Source organism: Protopterus annectens, chromosome 3.part1 (assembly GCF_019279795.1).
Source record: "Protopterus annectens isolate FY-2018-M chromosome 3.part1, PAN1.0, whole genome shotgun sequence".
In the NCBI taxonomy this organism is placed as follows: Eukaryota; Metazoa; Chordata; order Ceratodontiformes; family Protopteridae; genus Protopterus; species Protopterus annectens.
In genome coordinates this window covers 535,304,414-535,329,259 of record NC_056732.1, presented here as the reverse complement: position 1 = coordinate 535,329,259, position 24,846 = coordinate 535,304,414, and positions in this window count along the sequence as shown.

The window sequence follows — 24,846 nt, the reverse complement described above, 5'->3', positions numbered from 1 at the left end:
TTATTTCTAAGTTTTAATTCTTAATTGCATTAAGTATTTCATTTGTTTACTATGTCACGTAATTGATTGGTTTTAAGTATTTGCATGCAATCCATATTTGTTAGTTCTGATGAAGTCCCAAAAGAAGAAAAGAACGTGCTTAACTGTTTTATTATACCTTGTTTATTATAACCAGCTGGTCATTTTTTGCCTGCATTGACTGGAATACTCCCCAAGAATTGGTGTTTCTGCATTATATACAGTGGATATAAAAATTGTACACACCCCTGTTAAAATGCAAGGTTTTCATGACATAAAAAAATGAGACCACAATAAATCATTTCAAAACTTTTCCCACCTTTAATGTAATCTATAACTTGTACAATTCAATTGAAAAACAAAGCAATCTGTTAGGGGAAAAAATATAAAAAATAAAAAACGTACAATACGCTGGTTGCATAACTGTGCACACTCAAACTAATACTTTGTTGTGTGTGCACACTCTTAAACTAATACATTGTTGAAGTACCTTTCCATTTAATTACAGGATTCAGTTTTCTTGGGTACATACCTGCTATCAATTAAAGAGACTCTGATTAACCCCAAATAAAGTTCAGCTGTCCTAGTAGAATTTTCCTGACATTTACTCAGTTGTCTGCTACAGCAAAAGCCATAGTTCACAGAGAGCTTACAAAGCATCAAAGGGATCTCATTGTTGAAAGGCATCAATCAGGAGAAGGGTACAAAAAAATTTCTACAACATTGGATATACCACGGAACACAGTGAAGACAGTCATCAATAAGTGGAGAAAATATGGGACAACAGTGACATTGCAAATAAATGGATGTCCCTCCAAAACTGATGAAAATACAAGACAAAAAGGGTTAGGGAGGCTGCCAAGAGACCGACAGCGACACTGAAGGAGCTGCAGGAATTTCTGCCAAGTATTGGTTGTGTACTACAAGTGACAACAATCTCCCATATTCTCCAGATGTCTGGACTATGGGATAAGGTTGCAAGCTAGAAGCCTTTTCTTACACAGAAAAACATCCAGGCCCTGCTAAAATTTGCAAAACAGTACATCAAGTCTCCCAAAAGCATGTGGGAAAATGTGTTATGGTTTGATGAGACCAAGGTTGAACTTTTTGGCCACAATTCCAAAAGGTACATTTGACGTAAAAACACTTGTCATCACCAAGAGAACACCATCCCTACAGTGAAGCATGGTGGTGGCAGTATCATGTTTTGGGGTTGCTTTTCTTCAGCTGGAACTGGGTATTTAGTCAAGGTGGAGGGAATTGTGACCAGTTCCAAATACCAGTCACTTTTGGCCCAAAACCTTCAGGTGTTTGCTAGAAAGCTGAAGATGTATAGGAATTTCACCTTTTAACATGACAGTGACCCCAAGTATACATCCAGATCAACAAAAGAATGGCTTCACCAGAAGAAAATTAAAGTTTTAGAATGGCCCAGCCAGAACCCAAACCTAAATCCAATAGAAAATCTGTAGGGTGACCTGAAGAGAGCTGTGCACAAGAGATGCCCTCTCAATCTAACAGATTTAGAGCACTTTTGCAAGAAAAAGTGGGCAAATATTGTCAAGTCATGATGTGCCATGCTGATAGACTCCTACCCAAGAAGACTGAATGTTGTAATTAAATGAAAAGGTGCTTCAACAAAGTATTAGTTTAAGGGTGTGCACATTTATGCAACCAGCTTATCGTATGTTTATTTTTTATATTTTTCTCCTAGCAGATTTGTTTGTTTTTCATTTGAATTGTACAGGTTATAGGTCACATTCAAGGTGGGAAAAGTTTTGAAATGGTTTATTGTGGTCTCATTTTTTTATATCACAAAAACCTGGCATTTTAACAGGGGTGTGTACACTTTTTATATCCACTGTATGCAGTCTAGTCCAGAATCCCAAAACAATTTGATGCTTCATTTATTCAGGGAGAAATCTTTTATTGAACATCATATCCCAGAGAAGCCATTTAGGATTCTTTAGTTTAATACTTTTATCTTAAAGTAACCTCAGTGTTTTTTTATAATCCTTGCTAAGATCCCAACAGTACTTCGTAACCAATTGATCAACAACCTTTTGAAAAGCAAAGTCAATCCTATTTTTAACAATATAAAATGACTAACCATTATACTTTATTGTGAGATAAAAATACAGATTACCATCAACATCATATATTGTACAACAGGAAAATCTTAATGTGTTTTTTGGTTGCTTAATAATAGATGGATAAGATTGCTTCAGGATTGTGGAACAGATCTCACAAATAGTACTGTTTTGTGAAATTAAGCATTGTAAATGTGTTATTTGTGGGTTATTGAAGAGAAGAAGGATGTCTCAACAATAGGTCTTCTTTGGACAACAGGCCAGATACTGGATTGCCTATAAAAAGGGGTAAAGCAGTCTGCAGTTAATGTTGAATATGTTGTGTCATATATTGGGGACATTGTGGATTACAACTGTCTTTTGCTAAAATGCAAGGAATATTAAGGTGATCTGATAAGTAAGTGAGGCCTGTGTCAGTCATGAGGGACATAACCATGCTGTAAGCACCATTTGAAAAAAATATATAAAGTATTTGAAGTCATGCTACAAGGTGTAGTGAAAACAAAGAGTTCAGTCCTTTTCAGTGAGCTTAATAAAGATGTTTGTGACTATTACTGACTACCAGTGCTACGATTGTGGTATAAAATGCTTTACTTATTAAAATACTTGTATAGATAGAGTACAGTCATTTCAGTGCAACATTTTCATAGTTTCATAGTTTCATAGTTTAGTACTAGGCTATCTGCCCTGGGGCATTTGTAAGCCTAGCCATAGTGATGTGGCTTTTGCCACCCCATGAAATGGTACAAAAATGTACAGAATAAATTTAGAATAATGTGCCTCTGTCTAGTAGTGACACAATGAAGGTTCCCTTATATAATAGAGTTAGTTTACTGTGCCCCTGTCTAGCAGTGACACAGATGTGACCCCTGGGGTAAACTTACAATCTCCCATCCACTCATCAAGATTTCTCTTGAAGAGAGTCAGTGAGGGGCTCTGCCTAATACGAACTGGGATCCTGTTCCAAAGCATGGGAAGCCTCTGGGTTATGAATCTATCCCTCCAGCATGTCCTATTCATACTTGTGCCGAGGTTTAAGTCTTTAGCTCTCGTGGTCCTGATGGATTTGGATTTTTTGAGGTGGAGCATGTCCATCAGATCCTGATTTGACATGGCCTTGTACGTCAGGCAGAGATCACCTCTGAGCAGGTGGTATGCTACTGAATAGAGCTGAAGTTTCTTTAGTCTGGCAGAATAAGACATATGTTGGAGACCCTTGATCCTCTTGGTGAGGTACTTTTGTGGTCTCTCCAGCTGTTGCAAATGCCGGGTGGGGTACATACCAAATGGGGCATTGTACTCAATCATGGGTTTAATGAGGTAGGAGTATAGGGGTACAATGACATCCTTGGATCTGGATGTGAATCCCTTCATGATGAGGTGTGCAAGGTAGAATGTTTTTCTAACCACTTTGGCAACGTGGGTGTCAAATGAGAGGTCGCTGTCGACTTGGGTCCCTAGGTCTCTGGTTACTTTTTCTGTACTCAGTGGGTTGCTGTCTATGTGATAATTTGTGGGTACTTTGTTTTTCCCAAAGGGGATGACTATACATTTTTTAGCATTTAGTTTAAGGCCGTGACTCCGGCACCAGTTGTCCATTTCTGTGAGGCCTTTTTGTAGGATGTATGTGTCCACTGGTGTATCGACTATGGCACCTAGTTTGCAGTCATCTGCAAACTTTGTCAGCCACAACCCTCCGATGTTTGCTTTAACATCTGAGAAATAAATGCCGAACAAGAGGGGTCCCAGGACAGATCCCTGTGGGACTCCACTTGTGACTGGCTTTGAGTCGGACATTGCTCCAGCGATTTTAACTTTATGGGTTCTGTCCTTTAGCCAGTTTGCAACCCATCTAGTGACATAAGGGTTTACGCTTAAGCTGTTGAGCTTATCTATGATGCCTGAGTGGGGTATTGTGTCGAAGGCCTTAGCCAAGTCCAGGTAGGCTGTATGGACTGCTTTGCCCTCATCAATGGCTCTAGTGACTGTTTCGAAAAAGTCAACCAGGTTCAAAAGGCAGCATCTGCCTTTTACAAAGCCGAACTGGGTGGGGTCAAGTGTCTGTAGGTCCCCTATGTCTCTGTTTATGAGTTCCATAATGATTCTTTCCATAGCTTTGCAGACCAGGCTGGTTAAGCTTATGGGGCAGTAGTTCCCAGGGTCTGTAGAAGCACCCCCTTTGTGGAGTGGGACCACTGTTGCTGCACGCCAGTGTTCAGGTACATATCCTGAAGTAAGGCTAAGGTTAAATAGCATTTTTATGTGCGGGTTTAGCTCCTCTTGGAGTTCACGTAGCACGCAACCCGGGATACCGTCAGGTCCCATTGATGCTGTGTTTTTAGCTTTGTTTAGGGCGGTTCTCACTTGGACATCTGAGATGACAGGGAGATTACATTCAGCTGGGATAAGTATTTCTTCTTTTGGGAGTGAGGGAGGGGAGAAATTTGCACTGAACCTGTCAGCCAGAATGTTGGCAATATCTGTGGGTTCAGTGTATTTGTTGTTGTTGTGAACTAACTCTGAGCATATCTGAGGGTTTCCACCCAGGTTTCTAACATAGCTGAAGAAGGCTTTGTGGTTATCTTTAGTGTCCTTAGCGATTTTTCTCTCAAAGTTGGCCTTGGATGTTTTTATGCGAGAACGTAGTTTTCTGCTAATGTTGATCAGAGATGTCTTCCCTTTATGGGATTTTGCTCTGACGTGCAGTAGCTTCCTTCTTTTGTTGTACAATTTGTTAATGGCTGAGGTCCACCAGACAGGACGCTTGCCTTTGGTGGAGAGGGACTTGGATTTATTTGGGATTGCATGATCCATGCATTCTTGGAGATGTCCATAGAAAGCATTTGTGAAGGATTCGGCATTATGGGATGTGGTATCCACTGGCACAGTGGGCTTAAAGGATACCATCTCAGTCTTAAGAAGAGTGAAGTCTGCTTTTGAGAAGTTTTTCACTGTGGTCTTTTGTGCTGGGGGTGGAGGTGGGATATGTATATCCAGGGTGATTAGTTTGTGGTCAGATCTCACTAGTGAGGGGTATACTTCTGGTGTGGAGCATTTTGTCCCCATGTTTGTGATGATCAGGTCTAGTATATTATCTCCCCTAGTGGGAGAGGTGACTAGTTGTTCCAGTGCATTTGAATTTATGAATTCCAGGAACCTTTGGGCTAGGGTATTAGGGCTAGAATAATGTACCAAATCTATTTTGTGTAGTTGAAGTCTCCCAGTATGATGGTATTTTGTGATACATTCATATCCTCCAATGTCTTCAGGAAGGCTGAGTGGGGTTCCTGAGATTGGGAGGGTGGTCTGTAACATGCTACCAGTTGTATAGCAGTTTTGCCTATGGTTAGTTGCACCTGTATGGTCTCTGATGCTTCATGTGTTGCTACTAACATGGAGGTGTGGGTGTCCTTGATGAATATGGACACTCCCCCTCCCTTTCTGGTTCGGCCCGGGTTTTGGGGCCGAAAAGCATGATACGAGGTATAGCCTGGTAGTGCTGGGGTGCTCTCAGGAGCCTTGAACCAGGTTTCAGTTACTGCACAGATGTCGATGCTCTCCATGCTGAGGAGTGCATCGAGTGCCTGCATCTTGAGATTTAGACTTCTGCCATTGAGCAGCATTACCCTTAGTTTTTTTCCATTTTTGTTTTCTAAGGAGGTGGGTTTGTCTTTTGAGCCTTGCCTAAAAAAGGCACTATGGGGTGGCAAAGCCTTAGCCAATATCCGGAAGCCCAGTGGTGACAGGTGTAAGCCATCCTCATGGCAGCGTGGCTTGTCCAACATGTCATCCCAGGCAGACAGACATTGGATCCCCTTAGAATGACACCAGTACTTGAGCCAATTATTAAAGCTGATCATCTTGTCTTTGTATTGTGGCATCATTCTTGGTGAGGGCAAGATGCTGCTCAGGGTCAGGGTCATACCAGCCTGGGCTACATAATCGGAGAGCTCCTCTATGTCTCTTTTCATGTAGTCCAGGGAAGTACGTCTCAGGTCATTCATGCCAGCATGGACAATGACGGAGTCATATTTGTACTTGCTTTGGAGTGACTTGAGTGCATGTGTTATGTGGCGGATCCTAGCTCCCGATAGGCAGCTCACAGTCACCCTCTCCATGTTCAGCCTGGTCAATGGGACATCAGTGTGTCTGACTATAGAGTCACCTATTACTAGTGTATCAGGCATGGTGTTTGGCCTTAAGGGCTGTGATTGGTTGACACACTGATTTATTGAAGTATGTGTTGCATGTGTTTTGTTTTGAGGTGGTGGATTTTTGGATGTCTGCTTTGGGAGCCTCTGTTGTTTTGGTAAGTTTTTTTATTAGAGCCTCCAAGTATGTCTTTGTGTTTTTATGTGTTTGGTTTGCAGTTGTGGTAGGTCTATGTGGGACTGGGATTGTTGTGTGTGTGGTTACCATCTCCTCCTGTCTGGTCATGCCAGCCCTGAGTTGAGAGAGTTCAGCCTCCAGTTTGGCTATATAGTTGCATCTCTCACATGTATTTGTGTTTGTTGGGAGGAGGAGGGGGTTGTCTGTGTACATGAGACAATTGTAGCATTGTCTCAAGATGCCCAGATTGACCAGCTGAACTGGAGAGGACGCCAGTAATCTACCACTCGACATGCTAGAACAGTATAAGGGAGTGCTGTACCTTTAAGGGAAGTGGTTATTCACAGGGGTGGTAGGTAGATGTAGTGCTTTCCTTAGTATGAGAGTGCTTACTTAGTAGAGAAGTATTGAGAACAAGTGCTAGGCTTATAATATAGTGAGTAGTCTGATTATACTAAGAGTAGAGCTTCCTTAAGGGAAAATTTGAAGAGCAGACTTGGCAGAGCCAGAAGAAGCTTAACCTTGTTTAACTGGCGCTGCGCTACATGCACAATCGTGCAAAGCCGCGCAAACGCGGATTTTAAACAGGGAACTACAAAAGAGCTAGAAATGGTCCAAAACAACCAATTACTACAGCTCTTGTGCTGAGGTCACTTCCTACAGGGACAGGTAGGCTGCTCAAGGCTCCCCACTCCCACTGGTGAGCAAAGAAACTTCCTTCTATCCAAGTAAGGTAATGGACAACACAGGAACTACACCACAGCCCAGAATACAGCAATGCCTGTAAACTGGTCTAAACTAGTTGAGGAGAGGTGGGAAAACAAGGATTTTTTTTGTTTTTGTTTTTTTGATAGAAACACACAGAAAATGCAGAAACAGTGATAAATCAGTTACACAGCTTAGCACACTTTAGTGGGCAGCCTCAACAGTTAAATTAAACAAACAGACAAACAACTTTCGATCAAATTCGACTAAAAAGGAACTTTAAGTGCAGATTTTAAAATAATGCAGCAAACAGTTAAAAAACAGTTCAGGCTTGTTCAGGGTAAGCTACAGAAGCTATTCCAAGTGAAAAAAATGCAAAGATACTTAAATCCAGAAAGTAGTCGCTTTTCTGAGTTCTCTGTAGCTAGGACCACTCTGCAGGACCACGAGGAGCTTGTCTGAGGAGTATAGCCAGAAAAAAACACCCAGAGGTGGATTTTAAACAGGGAACTACAAAAGAGCTAGAAATGGTCCAAAACAACCAATTACTACAGCTCTTGTGCTGAGGTCACTTCCTACAGGGACAGGTAGGCTGCTCAAGGCTCCCCACTCCCACTGGTGAGCAAAGAAACTTCCTTCTATCCAAGTAAGGTAATGGACAACACAGGAACTACACCACAGCCCAGAATACAGCAATGCCTGTAAACTGGTCTAAACTAGTCGAGGAGAGGTTTGTTTGTATAAAGTGCTCACTGGATTAAGTTAAGATGATTGTTTGCAACATTTTTATTCAATTCTCTTGACATGTGTAACAAAAATAATTATAAAAAGAAGAAGAAGAAAAAAAAACTCACTAGCATGCTCCAGTTTGCTCATCTCACTTTTGATATCAGGAATTACAGCTTTAAATGTACTATCCAGTTTTCACCGAAGTTCAGTCTACCATTTGATTCTTGTGTGAGTGTGTGTATTTGTTCATTTTATTACTATTAATATTATCATCATTTATTTGCTTGTCTATTTGTTGTTTGTTCATACATGTGCATTTAATGACTTTCAATAAACACATAGTAAAGTTTTACTTACAATACAAGACCAGGATAATAAGCAGCAAACAAAGTTTATCAGCATGCTGTAAAATTGGCAAACATAGGAATATACAGATGTCCTCAATAACTATAGAAAGGAATCAAGCAAATGCATTGCAGTGCAGTATAATAAAGGAAAGTTCAGATTCAAGTTGATAGCATTGAAAATGTTTTGGTGAAAGCACTCTCAGTAAAACTCCAAGTAAATTTTTTTTGCATGGCACCAAGCCCCCCCCCCCCACCCCTGTCCACACCCCCCATGCAGGACACACACCCCACACCCCCAAACATATATATAGTATACCTACAACAAGATTACGAAACAGTGGAGAAAAGGGAATTCCCCACTATCGTCAAAAGTGCTTTCTGCAAAACATTTTCAATAAAAAGGCAGCTGACTAAACTGCCATCAAGATACACTCTGGAAAGTTTTTGTGTAATAACATTAATTGACAGGTATTTGCAGGATAGAAAATGAATGTGCACTGTCCTGAAGCTATATACGGCATATACAAGCATAAGGTCCATGACCAGAAATATCCACATTAGAAAAATAAAGAACTTGTTTCTAAACATACCATGAGGAAGTGGAAAATAGCAGTGGCGGAGAGATAAAGACGCAATGATTGGGCTACAGTGAAATCATAAGGAGCAGTCATAGTAACAATTCCAGGACAGGCAAAGGCAGCTAGTTTTAAACCTCAAGAAGTAGAATGGGATCTCTTATGGGCCATCCTGGCCATGGCAAGAAAAACTACTTCAAAGAGATGGGAGAATCCCTCACCTCCAAAGTCTGAGGAATTTTTCAATTTACTGCAAGATCTAGTCCAGAAAGAAATCATGTTATTTGTTTATTTATTTGACATTTGTTAACCGGGTTAGTCTGACTGGGCAAAAAGCCCTTTTTCAGCAGAGACCTGTGGAGAAAAGCTCCAGACATAATGAAATATAATTAAAACATAAATAAATATAAGTTTAAGCTGATAATGGAAGACGAACAGCAATCAAAGTTATTAACATGATAATATAAAATTTGTTTATACAGTGTGAGTAATAGTGCAATTAGTCCATTGGCAAAAATAACAAGGTAAAATATGCAAAGTAGACTAGCTATATGCATTTGACTAAGAGAAAAACAGGTTATTTGTAGTTATAGCAGGAGGATAAGAAAATAAAAAGGAGTACATTTACCATAACATTGTATCAACAGAGATCAGGGGGGAGAAAGATGAGGAAGAATAGGTCAGGTTGGAGTAGAGCAGGGGCAAGTCCACTTTTTCGACATGTAATCTTTTATAATTTTTTTGAAACTGAAACTATTAGTGATAGTTCTTATGTCTTGGGAAAGTTTACTCCATGTGTTGGCAACTGAATGGCTATACAGAGTTTTACCTATTTGCTTCTTAGGCTTATAGACTTCCAGGAGATACTGGACTGCACTGAGGAGACAGTGTTTGGGAGTATAGGGAAAGATTATAGTAGAGAGGGCAGGACAGAGGGAGGGATTAACTAGTATAGAGTGAATGAGGTAGAGTTGAGGAAGTAAGAGTTGGTTTTGAACTCCTGGCCATAGAAAATGTTTTAGGGCAGTGCAGTGATGAGTGCAGTGAGGAAGATTTGCTGCAAATCTGGCAATTTTATTGTAGGTGGATTTGAGTTTGGCCATGAGGTTGGATGGTAAGTTAGTGATTATGGGTGCAGCATAAAAGAGGGTAGACAGTAGGAACTCTTGTGCCAGAGTATGTTTTGTGTCCTTAGTTAAATATTTTTTTATTCTTGTATAATGGGACAAGTTTTTGGTGTGTGTTTTTTTTTAATGGACTGTAAAATATGGCCATCAAACTCAAGTTGGTCATCGATAACCACACCAAGGAGTTTAATATGAGCTTTGACTGAGGTATTGTTAAGAGATGAGATAGAGAAAGAGCTTTGGCAGTTTTGTAGAGATTTTGGGAGGAAGAGAAGAAGTTTTGTTTTCTTAGGATTAAGTAGGAGTTTGTAAGGAACTGAAGGTGTGGAAGATTATCAGAGCAGAATATAATAGTAGAGTCGTTGTGTACTGGATAAGTGAGGAGTGAGGGCAAGAGGTGCGAAGATCATTAGTAAAGATGTTAAAGAGTATGGGCCCTAGGATCGAACCTTTGGGTACATCAGTTTGAATAAGAAGGAAGGGAAAGGAGGCTGATTACCTCTCTGGCTATCAGAGAGGTAGTTAGTGAACCAGAGTATAGTGGATTTTGAGAGATTAAGTTTTGTAAGTTTTGATAGAAGCAGGTTGTGGAACACAGTATCACAAACTTTGGATAAATCAAGGAAGAGGCCGGAATCTAGCTTGTTGTTATCACAAGCTTTGACAATGGTGTCTGTGAAGGTTATGAGAGCTATGGCCATGCTATGATGGGGATGAAAGCCATGTTATGTGAGGGTTCAGAGGTTTTCTTGTACAAGATGTTCAAGGATTTGTTTATGTATACATTTTTCCAGTATTTTGGAGAGGGGGGATAGGATAGCAATGGGACGATAGTTGGAGGGGTCTGTAGAGTTACCACCTTTATGCAACAGAATGATGTAATATTTTTTCCAGATTTTGGGCACTGTGTTTTCAAGAATGGATCGCTTGATTAGTATGGAGACAGGGTAGGCAATGGAATTGGCAGTAATTTTGAGAAACTGGGGTAGATTGTTGAAAGATGGAGAGCATGGTTTAAGTTTGGAGAGCAGAGATTTGATGTATGCAGTGGGAGCAGGTTTCATAGAGATGTGGAGGTAGGGGAGGAGGGAAGAGGATCAGTAGGAGAGAGATCTGTACTGGAATCTTTTGTAAGATTTTTGATAGTCAATGAAGAAGGTGTTTAGGAGAGTAGCAGTATCGAGGTCAGAGCTATTTGGACAGAGACTAGGTGTTGCAGGCTTGCCTGGGCAGAGGAGCTTATTTATATTGTTCCAAAATATTCTGGAATTAGAGTGAGGGTTATTAAGTGGTTTATAGTAGTATTGTCTTTTGTCATTGTCAATGTGTTTTTCGGTAAGGCTCCTAAGCTCTCTATACATTTGGAGATGGGTTGGCAGATTTGTTTTTTTTTTTCCAGTTTTTCCAGGCTCTGTCTCTTTGTAACATATTCATAGGTTCATGGGTTAGTATTAGGCTATCAGCCCTATGGCCTATACAAGCCTACCCATAACAATTCCCTGGCTATTTCTTCCCACAATATTTACTTCCCTGGACCCCTGTCTAGCAGGGCGACTGACGTGATCCCCGGAGTAAATTTCCTATCTCCCATCCAGTTGTCAAGGTTCCTTTTGAAGAGGGCCAAGGAGGCGCTCTGCTTGACATGTATGGGCAGTCTATTTCAGAGTATGGGGAGTCTCAGAGTCAGGAACCTATCCCTCCAGCATGTTTTGTTCATTGTGATGACAAGGTTTAGGTCCCTGGAGCACGTGGCTCTGATGGATTGGCTTTTCTTTAAGTGTAGCATGTCCAACAGCTCTAGGTTTGACATTGCCTTGTATGTTAAGCTGAGATCACCTCTGAGCAGATGATGTGTGACAGAATATAGCTGAAGTTTTTTTTAGTTGGTCAGCATAGGGCATCTGCTTTAGGCCTGTGATTCCTTTAGTGAGGTGTTTCTGCGGCCTTTCCAGTTGTTGCAGATGTCTTGTGAGGTACATACCAAATGGGGCATTGTACTCTATGATGGGTCTAATGAGGGATAAGTACAGTGGGACAATGACCTCCTTTTTTCAGGATGAAAAGCCCTTAGTGATGAGATGTGCCACATAGAAGGATTTCCTGACTGTTGTGGCGATGTAGTTATCAAAGGTGAGACCTCTGTCCACCTGTGTTCCTAAGTCTCTTATCACACTTTCAGTGTTTAGTGTACTGCCACCTATGTGGTAATTCATGGGTACATGTTTTTTCCCAAAGGGGATAACTATACACTTCTTGGCATTGAGTTTGAGCCCATGGCTCTGGCACCAAGCATCTGTTTCTGTAAGGCCCTTTTGTAGAATATCCACATCATTTGGGGATTCAATAATGGCTCCCAGTTTGCAGTCATCTGTGAACTTTGTTAGCCAGAGTCCCTCAATGTTGGCCTGTACTTCAGAGAAGTAGATGCCAAACAAGAGCATTCCCAGGACTGAACCCTGAGGTACTCCACATGTCATGTGTCTAGAGCTGGATTTGGAGTTGGCTACTTTTACACTGTGGGCTCTGTCAGTAAGCCAGTTGGCAACCCATCAAGTGACGTAAGGATTTATGCCCAGCTTAGTAAGTTTATCTATGATTCCAGAGTGGGGGGTGGTCTCGAAGGCCTTGGCAAGGTCCAGATAGGCTATGAGGACCGCCTTACCCTTGTCCACAGCTCTGGAGACTGATTCAAAGAAGTCAATTAGGTTCAGGAGACATGATCGGCACTTCATGAACCCAAACTGGGTGGGGTCCAGTGTTTGAAGGTTGCTAATGTCTTTGTTTATAAGTTCCATGATAATATGTTCCATGGCTCTGCAGATCAGGCTCATCTGACTGATGGGACGTTAGTTCCCAGGATCAAAGGTAGATCCCCCCTTGTGGAGTGGGATAATTGTAGCTGTGTGCCACTCAGTGGGCACAAAGCCTGAGGTGAGGCTATGAACAAACATGACACTTAAGTGAGGTGCCAATTCATTTTGTAGTTCATGTTGTACACAGCCCTGGATGTCGTCTGGTCCCATGGATGCTGTATTCTTAGCTTTGGAGAGTACATTTTTTACCTGTGTGTCTGTGATTACTGGAATTTGGCAATCTTTCTGTATTGAGATGGGCCCTTTAGGGGATGAGAGGGGGGTGAAGTTGGCACTGAATTGATCTGCCAGGATATTGGCAATGTCCTTGGTATCAGTATATTTAATGCTATTCTGTTGTACCTCAGAGCAGATCTGAGCATTGCCATTTAGATTCTTGACATAGCTATAGAATGCCTTGTGGCTGTCTTTGAAATCTTTGGCAATTTTATTTTTGTAACTAGCTTTGGAGGATTTTACGAGGGATCTCAGCTTCTTAATGATTTTTTTACATCCTGGGATTTTACTCTTTTCTGCAACAGTTTCTTCCTTCTGTTGTATAGTTTGTCTATGACAGGGGACCACAAGATTTGCTTCCTTTTTTTGGAGGATAGCATCTTGGTTCTATTTGGGATAGCACAATTCATGCACGAGTGGATGTGCTCATACAGTGCTTTTGTGTAGGATTCGGCAGTCGATCTTTCAGTTCCAGACTGCATGGGTGTTATGAAGTTTGTCACTTCTGACTTGAATAGCATGAAGTTGGCCTTGGAGAAGTTTTTTACAGATGTTTCCTTACTGGGGTGGGCTGGGATGTAGATGTCAAAGGTGATTATCTTATGATCAGACCTAGCCAACGAGGGGGTGACCATTGGTGTGGAGCATCGATTTCCCATGTTGGTAATGACCAGGTCCAGGATATTGGAGCCCCTGGTAGGAGTATGGATTATTTGATCCAGGGCATTGGAATTTATGAATTCCAAGAACCGTTGGGCAAAGGTGTTGGTACATGAGTAGTTTTCCCAGTTAATATCAGGGTAGTTGAAATCACCCAGTATTAGGGTATTTGGTTGTATCTTAATATTTTCCAGTATATTTAGAAAGGTGCAGTGAGAATCTTGGGGCATGGTGGAGGATCTGTAGCAAGCTACAATTTGGATTGCAGTCTTACCTAGTGTTAGTTGCACCTGGAGAATTTCGGATGCATTGTGTTGGGCAACTAGCCTGGAGGTGTGAATATGGAAACTCCTCCACCTTTAGTGTTTCGGTCCTGGTTTGGTGGCCGAAAAGTGTGGTAAGAGTTGTAGCCTGGTATTGCAGGAGTGCTCTCTGGAGCCTTGAACTAGGTCTCAGTTACTGCACAGATATCAATGTTCTCCATTTTTAGAAGTGCCTCGAGAGAGTGCATTTTGAGGTTTTGACTTTTAGCATTGAGCAGCATTACCTTCAGATTTTGCATACTTGTACCTGTTACAGTGGTGGTTTTGTCCTTTGAGCCTTGCCTAAAAAAGGCACTATAGGGTTGGCAAGAGCCTTAGCCAGTAACCTGAATCCCAGGGGTGACAGGTGCAGACCATCTCTGGCAAAGCATCGTGGTTTGTCGATCATGTCATCCCAGGCAGAAATATACTGGATCCCCTTAGAATGACACCAGAAGCTTAATTGTTGAAGTCAATCATTTTGTCCTTATACTGTGGTATCATTCTGAGCAAAGGCAGGATGCTACTCAGGGCTAGGGTCATACCTGCCTGGGCCACATGATCTGAGTGCTCTTCCATGTCTCTTTTCATGTAGTCCAGGGCGGTACGTCTCAAGTCATTCACTCCAACATGGACAATGACAGAGTCATATTTGTTCTGGTTGTGGAGTGACTTGAGTGCATGTGTCATGTGGCGGATCCTGGCACCCGACAGGCAGCTGACTGTAATTTTCTCCTTATTCAGCCTGGTGAGTGGGACATCAGTGTGCTTGACTATAGAGTCACCTATGACTAAAGTATTGGGTACGTTGTCTTGCCTTAGGGGCTGTTGTTGGGTGGCACACTGGTGTTGTGAGCTATTTGATACTTTGGTTGTGATTGGTGTTTGTTTGCATTTCGGCTTCAGAGGTCCTTGTTGCTTGGGCAGGTTAATGTTAAGGGCCTTTGCATATGTGGGTTTAGTGTTGCTATGTGTGGGTGTTGGTAGTGAGAGTTTTGAAGGGCTATATGTTGCTTGAGGTGTAGTGCGGGTGTTAACCTTCTCCTCTTGATTGTCTAGCGCAATCTTGGCTGGAGAGAGCTTTGCTTCCAGATTGGCTATGTAAGTGCATCTTTCACAGGTTATAGTGGTGGGTGGTAGGAGGAGAGGGTTGTCTGTGTATATGAGGCAATTGCTGCATTGCCCCAGTATGCCCAGATTCACCAGGTGGACAGGATAAATCACTGGAAGCTGACCCTTGGACATGCCTGGTTAGGTGATTTTTTTTTTTTTTTTTTTGTAAAGTACAAGAGCTGTTTTCCCTTACCTTGTCAAGGTACTTTGCAATTATAGGCTGTTTAGTGCCTTTGATTAATTTCTCCTTATTAACAAGGAGTGTTGAGTGCTTGTATCAGTTTAAGGCTTCCTAGTGCTTTCCAGCAGGTTTTAGAGCATGTGCTAGTCACAGGGACTCCAACAGAACAAGTCAGGAATCAGTGCACTCTGCTCCCTACTCTCCCCGGGATCAGAATATAAGCACAGATTCCAAGCTGTCACCTATAAAGCAGTTATTAAGCTTTCTGGTGATCAACAGTCAAGTGGTTGAGATAGCCAGGGAGAAAAGTTAGATTTTAGTCTAATTTTTCTGACATGGGCCAGAGAGAGAATTAAAGTATTAAGGAAGATTTCATTGAATTTAGAGATGACATAATTAAGAGGAAGGCTGTATAAGGACCAATTGTTAGAGGAAAGTAAATTATTGAAGATGTCAGGATTGGAGTTGGAGAGTTTGCTGTAATCTTTAAAATGGTGGAGTCTAAGGAATTAAGGGAAATGCCTATGAACTAAGGTGGGTAGATGGTCACTGAGAGAGTCAGGAAGAGAGCAGGGATTGTGATAAAGGTTTGGGTAGGAAGTGAGGATCCAGTCTAGTACTGTACCAGTGTTGGTATGTTTATTATAGTGGGTGGGGGGAGGAGATAAGCTAGGAGAAGCCATAGAGGTTAATGCAACTATAGGAAGAGGAGGAGTTTAAAGCAGTCCAGGCAGTATTAACATTGCCTAAAGTAATAGTCTCATGGCTGATATTATCAGAGATCCAAGACAGTATTTGCTCTAGGGTAGTTATGTTATTTCCAGGGGGGTGTAGATGGCAGCAATAGCGAGGTTTTTGTGTTTAAGTTTTCAGTTAACTATAAGAATTTCAGCAGGTTGAAAGTTGGGAGGGGGTGTGGTAAGAGGGTAGAGTGAGAGCTGTTTTGAGTATACAATGGCTACACCTCCCCCTTTTTTAGAATGACGTCCAAGTCAGAAAATATTGTAGCCTAGGAAAAGGATTTCTGAGTCAGAGATAGGTGGTTGAAGCCAGGTTTCAGAGAGAGTGAGAATGTCGGGGCTATGCTGAGTAATCAGGGAGTGAAGAGAGTTTACTTTATTAGTTATATTTTGTATATTGAGAGAGATATTTGGATGGTAGGAGGTTTGCAGAGTCTATGGGAGGTAACAGGCGGAGAAATGGTGGGTAGAGCAGCAGAAGATGGAGTATTGTTGGATGTGTCAGTATAGGTGTGTGCAAAGGAATTGCTGAGGGGCCCCGGGTTGGGGTGAATGCCCCCAAAGCAGATAATCAGCAAGAGAAACAGATTTTTTCAGACACGTCTAGCAACAGCTCCATGGACCAAAATCTTCTGATCGACAGAAAAATATTTAAATTCGGACTTCTCTAGGAACTCTACAAATATGTTATTAGTTACATCTAGTTGTGTATCAAGACAACATTTGTGGCATGCTTTGCACATATTGTATATAGCTGTTACATTTGTTCCATGAATTTATTGTAAATCTTTAAATATTCTAATAAAAACATTTAAGCAATAAAAGAAGTAGAATAGTAGAAGGAGTACTTACGGTATAGAGAAATGAGGAGCAAGGAACAGAGAAGAGTAGAAAGCAGGGGCACTGAAATGGTGAAGAACTGTCGGAGGATACTTGGGACATGAAAGCAAAGGAGAAGATACTGAAAAGAGTAACGAGAGACAGGAGGACAGAGAACAAAGAGACACGTGCAGTGACGACAAAGGACCAGAAAACAGGGGATGGACAAAAAGCAGTGTAAGCATCTGTGACAAGGAAGAAAACAAAAGATAGGGAAATATCTGTAAGGAGATGAAATGGAATAAAATAGATCATCAACCGTTTAGCCATAGACTACATTTTCATTACCAAGCACTTCATCAGCATATAACACCACAGCTGCATAGCCACTTTGAAAAAAAAGTAATTTTCAGGACTTTTCTGACTATACTCTTCTAACTGACAACAGTTTATTACAGTTTTACCTGAAATCACATAAGAAGATGCAAATTATCCGTTGGGACATGATAATATTTGAACAAGACTAGAAACTGAAATTATGAATAAGTATGTAGAAGTCACTTCAGAATTGACAAAACAACTGGCCATTCAGATATATAATTATGTTCACGTCTGAAATGTACCATATCAGTTGCTTGTATTACAACCTGTTTAGATCTTGGAAGGCAAATGGGCAGACAGCACAAGTAAGGCTTCCAGAGGCAAACCCAACAACTCTACTACAGGCTTTTCCCATTCTGAAAAACAAAGGAACATGTTGCTATGCCAGAACATTGGAAGCATATGATGCATTAGGAAATAGTTATATCCAAGCTGGTGTGAGATGAATGACGCTAGTCATAAAACATTTTACTCTATAAAGCAACCTAATTTTCTAGGTATTCCTGAAGACAGTATATGGAACGTGTAGATAAAATGTCAGGAAATTGTCAATAAAAAGTCACAATAGCTTTATAAAATTGACAACTTCAACATCATTATTTTCCAACACAGTAAATTAAAGTAGGTGATCATTGCATGGGTCTAAAGCTTTTGCTGAAAACAGAACAGTTTTGAATTTGCCAAGATTCAGACTGAGACCAGAATAACACAGACAAGTCTTCACAGAGCTAAGGCTGTGTTGTAACTTTCTAGCTGTGTCCATAAAGGAAAGAGCAGGCAAAAGCAAGGTAGAATCATCTGCATAATTCTCCAACCTATCATCATTGTAGAGTTGTCACGTGTTATTAAATACATCATAAAGAGAAGGGACTCACTTCCTGAGTCTTGAAGAACATTTGCATACACAACAAGGGGAAAATATAGAATTTTTCTTTTGCTGTGTTACAAACAACTAGAAAACCATGTGTTGAAAGTTGATGACAACCCACATTTTCCTAGCCTATGCAGAAGGAGGTGAGGACTGATACTACCAACAGCTTCAGATAGTTTAACTTGTGCGCACTGACCACGTGACATCATGCAGCATTTGATGGCTGTGACAAAAGGGATTCACTTTATATCCTCGAAATACTGAAATGTCAAAATTCAGTATTTCGAAGCTATAAAGTCGAAAATGTAAAACCACGAAAACTCAGAACCGCAAAATTCAAAATCTCGCACACCGGATATTTTGAATTTCGCACTTCTACTCCACACGCACACACCTCCCGCCCCACATACAAACACAAGCTCTCTACTACATAAAAGCAGGGGGGAGCAAGCCCTCCTGCACCCCCCATGTGGGGGGCTGCGTACCCCACACACACCCTACTTAAATATTCTCACTCCAAGGTCGCACTACATACTAACACACACAAAACACCACCACACAAGCTACATTCGCCTCGCACACACCCATCACAGCAACAAAACACACTGACACACATCACAGCCCCTACCCAAAACCCTTAACACACACACACTTACCTGAATCCATGACCACAGAGAAACTTCAGAAGCACGAAATTCAAAACCTCCGGTATTCGAGGTTTTGAATTTCATGCTTCTGAGCTTTCGCTCTTCTCAGAATTCCACTTTATGGGCTCGAAATACTGAATTTTGATATTTCAGTATTTTGAGCCTCTAAAGTGAATCGGCAAAAGACATGTTGTATGCTAGAGAAAAAAACAACATTGTCAGAGAAATGCAGTAAAAGTTGAGAATTAATATATTTATCCATTATTCAGGCCAATGGAAACATTGATGCCTTGCTTAAAATAACAAAAATTAGCAGAACATCTACTTTGTGGAAGACAACAGCAATTACATTTCTCATACACCTTGTACTCGAGACTTCTTAATGCAACAGTTAATCAGAATTGTTTCTAGGAAATGTCCCAGCAGATGCTCCTAGTGACTGTCACTTGTAGAAACACCTCCTGGTTTTATCTTACGCAGTTGTATCATATCACACTTGTAAAAATAAGCTTAAAAGTTAGATTTTGAACAACAATAGTGTTTTATGTATGCTTATTTATATACTGCTTGACAGTTGACACTATAATATGTAGTTAGTATGTTAAAGAAGGGACATAATAGGAGGACCATGAGCACTTTGCTGTAAGCTGCACTGAAGTAGTACATCAGACAGTATGAATAAAATGATACACATATGCATGAAGGTCACCTCAAACACACACCACCATTTATTTTAGCCCAACAATTATCACATAAATTCATTGTTTTATAAAATAAACAGTGGTGTGTGTTTTCAGTGATCTATGTGTATCCATGTATTATTTTATTCATTGGTTCATACGTTCATAGGTTCATACGTGTGTACTAGGTTAATGGCCCTGGAGCCTTTACAAGCCTAGCCCATAGGATTACCCTGGCATCATGCCGCCCGACCTTAGTTTCCAGTGCTTCTGTCGAGTAGAGTCACTGGAGTGATTCCCGAGGTGAATGTTCTATTTCCCATCCACTCATCAAGATTTCTCTTGAAGAGGGTCAGGGAGGTGCTCTGCTTGACATGTATCGGAAGTCTGTTCCATAGCATGAGCAGCCTCTGGGTTATGAACCTGTCCCTCCAGCTTGTTCTGTTGATTGTAGTAATGAGGTTGAGGTCTCTGGAGCATGTAGTGTGGAGGGATTGGGATTTCTTTAGCTGTAGCATTTCTAACAGAACTGGGTTAGACATGGCTTTGTAAGTCAAGCAGAGATCACCTCTAAGTAGGTGATAAGAGACAGAGAATAGTTGGAGTTTTTTAAGTCTGTCCAAGTGGTTAAGGCCTAGGATCCTCTTTGTGAGGTATTTTTGCAGCCTCTTCAGTAGTTGCAAGTGTCTAGTGGGGTACATGCCAAATGGGGCATTGTACTCGATGACTGGCCTAATGAGGGAAGAGTAGAGGGAGACAATGACCTCTTTCTTCCTGGATGCAAAACTCTTAGTAATGAGATGAGCCACATAGAAGGACTGTCTGACCACAGTGGCAATGTGGTGGTCAAAAGAGAGGTTGCTGTCAACCTGTGTTCCTAAATCTCTTATAACATCTTCTGTGTTCAGTGGACTACCATCGATGTAGTAATTCATGGAAACCAGGTTTTTCCCAAAGGGGATTACGACACAATTTTTAGCATTAAGCTTAAGGCCAGGATGTCAACATAACTTGAGCAGTTAATTATGACACCCAACTTCAATCATCTGGGAACATTGTCAGCCAGAGTCCCTTTGTGTTGGCATGGACTTGAAGTAGATACCAAACAGGAGAGGACCCAGGACCAAACTCTGTGGGACCCCACTCATGACTGGTCAGCAGTCTGACTTGGAGTCAGCTACTTTCACACTGTGGGGTCTATCTGTGAACCAGTTTGCAACCCACCTAGTAATATAGGGGTTGATGCCTAGCTTAGTGAGTTTTTCTATGATTCCTGAGTGGGGAATGGTATCAAAGGTCTTGGCCAGATCAAGATAGGCTGTATGAACCACCTTTCTTTCATCCACAGCTCTGATGACTGACTCAAAGAAGTTGACCAGGTTGAGCAGGCATGATCTACCCTTCATAAAACCAAACTGTGTGGGTTCCAGAGTTTGGAGATTCCCTATATCCTTGTTTATTAGGTCCATAATGATGCATTCCACAGCTTTGCATATCAGACTCATCAGACTAATGGGGTGATAGTTCCCAGGGTCTGTAGTAGCTCCTCCTTTGTGGAGAGGGATGACTGTAGCAGTGCGTCATTTGGTAGGGGCAAAGCCTGAGGTGAGGCTGTGACTGAACAGGGCACATAGGTGAGGTGCCAGTTCACTCTGTAGTCCATGTAGAACACAGCCAGGGATATTTTCAGGTCCCATAGAAGCTGTATTCTTAACCTTGGACAGTGCCGTTTTAACCTGTGCAACAGCAATACTGGCTGCCTGGCAATCTACTGGTATTGTGATTGGTCCTTTGGTGGGGGAGGGGTAAAGTTGGCACTGAAACTGTTGGCCAGTATACTGGCAATATCTTTTGGCTTGGTATGGGAGGTACCATTGTGCAGTAGCACCTAGCAAATCTGGGTATTGCCATGGAGATTCTTTACATAACTATAGAAGGCCTTGTGGTTGTCTTTACTATCTGCTGCAATTCTGTTTTCATAGCTAGCTTTAGAGGATTTGATGAGGGATCTCAACTTTTTGTTGAGGCTGATAAGGGAGTTTTTCCAGTTTTGGGACTTCACTTTATTCTGCATCACTTTCCTCCTTCTGTTGTAGAGTTTGTTTATGGGAAGGGGCCACCAGATTAGCTTCCTTTTTTTTTGGAGGAGAGCGTCTTGGTTCTATTGGGTATGGCGAGATCCATGCATTTGTGTACGAGTTTGTACAGGGCATTAGTGTATGATTCAGCAGTCATGCAGCTGTTCCTCAATTGCATGGGTGTCATGAAGTTAGCCACCTGTGTTTTTAGGTGCCCAAAGTTAGCTTTGGAGAAGTTTTTCATAGTGGTTACCTTTGCAGTGGGGGTGGGGGGGGTGGGAGGTATGTGGATTTCCAAGGTGATTAGTTTGTGGTTGGATCAAACCAGGGAGGAGTTGTCTATTGGTATAGAGTAATGGTCTCCCATGTCAGTAATGACCAGGTCAAGGATGTTGCTACCTCTAGTGGGGTAAAAATGACCTGGTCCAGGGCATTGGAATTAATGAATTCCAGGAAATGTTGGGCAAGTGAATTGGTACATGAGTAGTTTTCCCAGTTAATGGAGGGGTAGTTGAAGTCACCCAGTATGAGAGTGTTAGGTTGGACCCTGATATTCTCCAGGGTGCTTAGGAATGTGGAGTGTGAGTCTTGGGACATGGTTGGGGACCTATAGCGGGCTATGACCTGAATCGCTGTCTTACCCAATGTTAGCTGCACCTGACGTATCTCTGATGTGTTATGTTGGGCTACCAGTCTGGAGGTGTGGGCACCCTTTATTAATATGGAAACACCACCGCCTTTGGAGCTTCAGTCCAAGTTCTGAGGCCGAAAGATGTGGAATGAGTTATAGCCTGGAAGTGCAGGGGTGCTTTCTGCTGCCTTGAATCAGGTCTCTGTTACAGCACAAATGTCAATGCTCTCCATTTTAAGGAGTGCTTTGAGCAAGTGCATTTTGAGATTTAGACTTCTAGCATTGAGCAGCATTACCCTCAGATTGCATTTGTTTGTAGCTGTTATGGTGGTAATTTGGTCTTTGGAACACTGCCTAAAAAGGCACTATAGGGGTGGCAAGAGCCTTGGCCAGAATCCAGAAGTGCAGGGGTGACAGATGCAGGCCATCTCTGGAAAGCATCGAGGTCTGTCAGTCATGCCATCCCAGGCAGACAGATACTGGATCCCCTTAGAATGACACCAGAAACATAGCCAATTGTTGAAATTGATCATTTTCTGCTTGTACTGTGGTATCATTCTGGGTGATAGTAGGAGGCTGCTCAGGGCTAGATCATACCCGCCTGGGCTACATAATCTGAGAGCTCCTCCATGTCTCTTTTCATGTAGTCCAGGGAGGTACATCTCAGGTCATTCACACCCACTTGTACAATGACAGAGTCATATTTGTACGTGTTGTTGAGGGACCTGGGTGCATGGGTTATGTGGCGGATTCTGGCACCTGACAGGCAGCTGACTTACTTTCTCCTTATTCAAGATATTTGTTTTTTTTTCTGGATGTTTTATCAGTTTGTGTTTTTCTGCACAATATGGTTACAGGTGGTCCCAGCAGTTTTCAAACGTTGTTTCGTGAGTTGGAATTTGAGGAATTACAATGGTAATTTAACTATGTTAGTCCAACAATTATCACAGAAATCGATTTGTTTTATAAAATAAATGGCTGTGTGTGTTTGCAGTGACCTAAGTGCTTCTGTGTATCATTTTATTCATTGGATTGCTTTTGCCAGCACTTTTATCAGTTTGTTTGCGTTTTTCTGCATGGTATGGCTACGGGTGTTCGCAGCAGTTCTCAACAACTGTTTTCTGAGTTGGAATTTGATGAATTAACAGTCAGTTAGTAATTTTAACTTTGTTAGTTCAACAATTATTGCAGAAATTGATTTATTTTATAAAATAAATGGCGGTGTGTGTTTGCAGTGATCTACATGCATCTGTGTATCATTTTATTTATTGGTTTGTTTTTTACATGTGTTACATCAGAGAGTATAACAAAGCAAAGACTGAATTCAGTAGAAAAAGAACAATTATTTTTATAATTAATATTAAACATTTGCAGATGCATAGTTTTTTGCAAACATTAAATATGATAAGACTAACCCCTGGGATTCAGAAATTCATAATGCTCTGCACTAACTTGTCTTGCACAGATTTTAGCTGTGCATTATAGTTGTACAATTTGGAGACCATTGTACCACTACTGTGATATGAAGGCACTGGCCTATAGTGCTACAGTGGTTTTCCTGGCAAAGGCCACATGCAAGTGTGATACTTCAAGGGTGCAACTTATGCAAATTATGCATGTGTTCTTCTTTAGATTTTTCACCATCAACAGAATAGCATACTAGAGTGATTCAAAAAAAACAGCTCTGCTGCACTATTTGAACAGTAAAGTGAAAAAATGTATAGCAGGTTTTGATGGCATACATTCCTTCACTTCTGTGGCAAGAGTGGGGCTGTTTTCACTGAATAGGATAAATACTATAAAGCTATATGAGACTGTGTGTTTGTGTGTGTGTGTGTTTGTGTGTTTGTGTGTGTTTGTGTGTTTGTGTGTTTGTGTGTGTGTGTGTGTGTGTGTGTGTGTGTGTGTGTGTGTGTGTGTGTGTGTGTGTGTGCGCGTGTGCGCGTGTGTGTGCGTGTGTGTGTGTGTGTGTGTGTGTGTGTGTGTGGTGTGTGTGAAGGTTCCTGTACAACTGCACTGCACAGGTTGGTAGGGGAAACACAAGATGTGCTAGTTCTAAAAGATACATGATAATGATCTGCTAATAAGATGTTGCTCATTATGGCTTTGCCATGTCTCTGAATCCCAGATTGTTGCAGTTCTGGTACTGGACACGGTGGCATTGCCCAGATAACACTGTTACGGATGATTTTTTTCTTAATCCTGGCCTATATTCATTTTTTTACGTTAGGTAATGTGATATGAACAGTACATGTGTCTTTGTACAATTTTTTTATTACCTCAGTGAAGGCTGCTTGTTTGGTTATGCATTTTACGCCCTTCGTTAGTTCCCAAAAATTCACTCTATTCCCTTGGTTCAACACTGGCTCCATAAACGGATTACTTTAATGCAACAGTTGATTTGTATTACCATTACCATAACCATTATTGTTTCCACTGTTACATACATCACTGCATATGATTTATTGTAATATCTGATCATTAATATAAGAAAAGACTGTTTTTCTAATACATATGCATTCACTGTACATTGGCTGTTTCATATTTTGCAATCAGTATAGTAACTTTCATTGTAATTTCATAGACACTGCCTTGTAAAGACTTGTTTCTGTGACCACCTAAAATTTACTATGTATACTCATCAAGGTCAGCTATTCCAGACCCTGAATCATACTGTATAATATAATATAGATACTGAAAAAAGTCTGTCCTTGTGCAGTTTCACCTCTAGCCC